The following is a 5000-nucleotide window of genomic DNA, read 5'->3' on the forward strand; positions in this document are numbered from 1 at the left end:
GGCATAAGGGGACGACAAGCGGATAACAGGTCATCTGTTTCAATTAAGACATTAATGAGCGAGTTAGGATGGACGTAGTCAATATAACTATTACTAATATAACTATTGTTCTGAAATGTACAGCGACAGAATGCATAACATGGGCCGTTCTTACAGAGTTCTCCCTGTACACCAAGTCAGAACCGTAGGATAAATCAAGGGTGACACATAAGCAGACAATGAAAGCTCTTACAATATTCAATGATTATTAACTCTATGGCAGCATCCAAAGGGGCTTGAATTTTCTAGCTCTACCATTAAATTTGGCGGTGACGTACTGTCCCCATGAGTGACAGAACACTGAGCCAATCACGGCTCAGGATTTTCTGCTGACTTGCACCACCACCACAGAAAGCACTGAGCTAGGTTGAAACACCTGCATTTCGGAGCTGCTTCACTCAAGAAAACAAAAAAAGAGACCAGGCATTACATTGTTTGCAAACTGATATGTGACACGTATTAATGCCAAAATAACATGCAAAAATGTGGGGCCCCACCTTCCCTGAATAACGGGTTGACACTGTCGGAAACATCAACAGACAGCTGCATCAAACCTCTCCTTTCCTCTCCTCTCTGACGGGAAATCACCATCCACCCTGTTACGTTTAGTTCTGCCACAGGATCTCCCTCTGTCTCTCTCTCTCTCTCTCTCTCTCTCTCTCTCTCTCTCTCTCTCTCTCTCTCTCTCTCTCTCTCTCTCTCTCTCTCTCTCTCTCTCTCTCTCTCTCTCTCTCTCTCTCTCTCTCTCTCTCTCTCTCTCTCTCTCTCTCTCTCTCTCTCTCTCTCTCTCTCTCTCTCACTCCAATTCGATTAGCTTTATTTGCATGACGTAACAAGGTACATATTGCCGATATTAAAATAATACAAAATCAAATTGTCAAAATAACCACAGAAACAACAGTAACCAAGGGTCAAAATAACCACAGAAAAAACAGTAACCAAGTGTCAAAATAACCACAGAAACAACAGTAACCAAGTGTCAAAATAACCACAGAAACAACAGTAACCAAGGGTCAAAATAACCACAGAAACAACAGTAACCAAGGGTCAACATAACCACAGAAACAACAGTAACCAAGTGTCAAAATAACCACAGAAACAACAGTAACCAAGTGTCAAAATAACCACAGAAACAACAGTAACCAAGGGTCAAAATAACCACAGAAACAACAGTAACCAAGGGTCAAAATAACCACAGAAACAACAGTAACCAAGTGTCAAAATAACCACAGAAACAACAGTAACCGTGTCAAAATAACCACAGAAACAACAGTAACCAAGTGTCAAAATAACCACAGAAACAACAGTAACCAAGGGTCAAAATAACCACAGAAACAACAGTAACCAAGGGTCAAAATAACCACAGAAACAACAGTAACCAAGGGTCAAAATAACCACAGAAACAACAGTAACCAAGTGTCAAAATAACCACAGAAACAACAGTAACCAAGTGTCAAAATAACCACAGAAACAACAGTAACCAAGTCCCTCCCCAACAGGACGGGTAATCCTTATCAGAAACAACTTTTTAAACCTCAAATTTGGGAAAATGACAACCTAATTGTTTTATATTTTTGACAACAGGAAATGCAGCTCCGTCTCAGGTTCTGCTGTTGTTCAGTGGTAACAAGCTTTCCTCTACAGGGAGCCAGGTTCTGCCCACACAGGGAGACAGGTTCTGCTGTGGTGCAGTGGTTGCACAGCCTATCCTCTACAGGGAGCCAGGTTCTGCTGTTGCAACAGCCTTTCCTCTACAGGGAGCCAGGTTCTGCTGTGGGCAAAATGCACAGCCTTTCCTCTACGGGGAGCCAGGTTCTGCTAGCCTTTCCTCTACATTGGTGCAGTTTACATTTTTGAGCCAGGTTCTGCTGTGGTGCAGGAAATACACAGCCTTTCCTCTACAGCCAGGTTCTGCCGTCTACAGGGAGCCAGGTTCTGCTGTGGTGCAGTGGTTGCACAGCCAGGTTCTGCCTTTCCTCTACAGGGAGCCAGGTTCTGCTGTTGTTCAGTGGTTGCACAGCCTTTCCCTTTCCTCTACAGGGAGCCAGGTTCTGCTGTTGTTGCAGTGGTTGCACAGCCTTTCCTCTACAGGGAGCCAGGTTCTGCTGTTGTGCAGTGGTTGCACAGCCTTTCCTCTACAGGGAGCCAGGTTCTGCTGTTGTTCAGTGGTTACACAGCCTTTCCTCTACAGGGAGCCAGGTTCTGCTCAGTGGTTGCACAGCCTTTCCTCTACAGGGAGCCAGGTTCTGCTGTTGTTCAGTGGTTACACAGCCACAGGGAGCCAGGTTCCTGTTGTCTCAGTGGTTACACAGCCTTTCCTCTACAGGGAGCCAGGTTCTGCTGTTGTGCAGTGGTTGCACAGCCTTTCCTCTACAGGGAGCCAGGTTCTGCTGTGGTGCAGTGGTTGCACAGCCTTTCCTCTACAGGGAGCCAGGTTTAATGTAAATAGAAGAGTGCAGGGCAAAGTCCCCGCCCCTAGTTAAAGAATTCTGTTATTTTCTTTCCAATTTTAATGCTGCACGTAATGCTTGTTTGTAGGTGACCAAATACTTATTTTTCACCATAATTTGCAATGTGATTTTCCGGATTTTTCCCCCTAATTTTCTCTGTCATAGTTGAAGTGTACCTATGATGAAAATTACAGGCCTCTCTCATCTTTTTAAGTGGGAGAACTTGCACAATTGGTGGTTGACTAAATACTTTTTTGCCCCACTGTGTATACCTGTATATATATCTATATATATATAATATGACATTTGTAATGTCTTTATTGTTTTGAAACTTCTGTTTGTATAATGCTTACTGTTAATATTTATTGTTTATTTCACTTTTGTATATTATCCACCTCACTTGCTTTGGCAATGTTAACATATGTTTCCCAATACCCCATAATGACATCACAATACCCCATAATGACATCACAATACCCCATAATGACATCACAATACCCCATAATGACATCACAATACCCCATAATGACATCACAATAAATAATAAGCATGCCAATAAAGCCCCTTGAATTGAATTGCAATGAGACAGGTACAGTGAATATGCTCTTGCCTGAGGACCAGTATCATGTTCTAGACATGCTTGTTGATATGCGAAATAACGACCAATCTTTGGTGATTATTTGAGTTTTGAGGGTATGTTGAGGGGGGTGACAGAGAGAGACAAAACAGAGGGGGGGGGGGGGATGTTGTTGACAGGCTGAAGGGAAGGTGGTCAGGGAGGAGAGGAGAGGAGGAAGACCAGAAATATCAGTGGATCAAAGAACAAACAGAGAGTCATCTGTAGCTCTTAACTCTATTTATATACTACCTCACCAGCTGTGACCCTGCAGGGTTCACACACACACACACACACACACACACACACACACACACACCACGGCTGGTACTAGCTACACGTCTCTCACAGGACCGAACGAGGAGGACGAAGCTGGAGCTGTGACATCATATTACCCTCTCATCTTGCAACGACTCAAAAGTCCCCCCCTCCCCCCACACACACACACACAAACATTTATGAGCAGAGCTTGTAAGGTGTTTCGTTCCTCCTTAGCAAAGGTCTGACAACAAGAACCCACAAAAATAGTCCGAGACAAGAGGGTTGTTTCTGTAAGAGTCTCAGTTAGTGCTGGTGGGATGGTGAGACAGACAAGCCCAGACCTGTCTAACCCAGAGGTCTCACTCACAGAGCTGAGAGGCATGGGCCACTCCCCAGAGCCCACCACACGTGCCGAACTGACATATTGCCTGTCAGTAGGGGGTTGGAGGGGGACAGGGTGGGGGGAGAAGGAGACAGGGTGGAGGAGAAGGAGACAGGGTCGGGGAGAAGGAGACAGGGTGGAGGAGAAGGAGACAGGGTGGAGGAGAAGGAGACAGGGTCGGGGAGAAGGAGACAGGGTGGAGGAGAAGGAGACAGGGTCGGGGAGAAGGAGACAGGGTGGAGGAGAAGGAGACAGGGTGGGGAGAAGGAGACAGGGTGGGGGGAGAAGGAGACAGGGTGGAGGAGAAGGAGACAGGGCGGGGGGGGAGCAGGGTGGGGGAGGAAGGAGACAGGGTGGGGGAGAAGGAGACAGGGTGGGGAGAAGGAGACAGGGTGGGGGGAAAGGGTTGGGGGAAGAAGGAGACAGGGTGGGGGAGGGTGGGGGAAGGAGGAGACAGGGTGGGGGAGAAGGAGACAGGGTGGGGGGAAAGGGTTGGGGGAGGAAGGAGACAGGGGTGGGGGGACAGGGTGGGGGGAGGAAGGAGACAGGGTGGGGGGGGAGACAGGTGGGGGGAGGAAGGAGACAGGGTGGGGGGAGGAAGGAGACAGGGTGGGGGGAGGAAGGAGACAGGGGGGGGGGAAGGAGACTCTCTCTCCCTATCTCTCTCTCTAAATTCAGATGTGGGGGAACAGACAGGGTGGGGGGACTCTTCTCCAGGTTCATCTCTCTGTAGGGTGTGGGGAGAGGACCAGGCTTAGGGGACTCTTCTCCAGGTTCATCTCTCTGTAGGGGGAGGAACAGAGAGGACCAGCTTCCCTATCTCTTCTCCAGGTTCAATTCATGTTTGTGAACAGAGCCCCAGGACCAGCTTGCTTAGGGGACTCTTCTCCAGGTTCATCTCTCTTTAGGGTGTGTTTGTGAACAGAGCACCAGGACCAGCTTGCTTAGGGGACTCTTCTCCAGGTTCATCTCTCTGTAGGGTGTGTTTGTGAACAGAGCCCCAGGACCAGCTTGCTTAGGGGACTCTTCTCCAGGTTCATCTCTCTGTAGGGTGTGTTTGTGAACAGAGCCCCAGGACCAGCTTGCTTAGGGGACTCTTCTCCAGGTTCATCTCTCTTTAGGGTGTGTTTGTGAACAGAGCCCCAGGACCAGCTTGCTTAGGGTACTCTTCTCCAGGTTCATCTCTCTACAGGCGATGGCTTTTTTTTCCTTTTAGGTGGGTGTAGACTTTAACGTCTCTTTTCTGGAATTT

The 5000-nt window shown here is 47.8% G+C and overlaps 1 protein-coding gene and 1 long non-coding RNA gene across 4 annotated transcripts in view; both read left to right on the plus strand.

The window, feature by feature from the left end:
• The window catches only part of LOC127931214 (uncharacterized), a 1956-nt gene extending 1198 nt beyond the window's left edge, over positions 1-758 (plus strand). The window contains exon 4 of one of the 3 annotated variants that reach the window (XR_008140394.1): positions 1-758. This exon is cut by the window's left edge and continues 376 nt beyond it. This is a non-coding gene — a long non-coding RNA (uncharacterized LOC127931214). The other 2 variants (XR_008140393.1, XR_008140395.1) reach the window with 2 other exon arrangements.
• Positions 1-5000, plus strand: part of LOC118386452 (neuropilin-2-like) — a 237768-nt gene that overhangs the window by 78790 nt on the left and 153978 nt on the right. The window lies entirely within an intron of this gene.

Source organism: Oncorhynchus keta, chromosome 7 (genome assembly GCF_023373465.1).
Source record: "Oncorhynchus keta strain PuntledgeMale-10-30-2019 chromosome 7, Oket_V2, whole genome shotgun sequence".
NCBI lineage: Eukaryota > Metazoa > Chordata > Actinopteri > Salmoniformes > Salmonidae > Oncorhynchus > Oncorhynchus keta.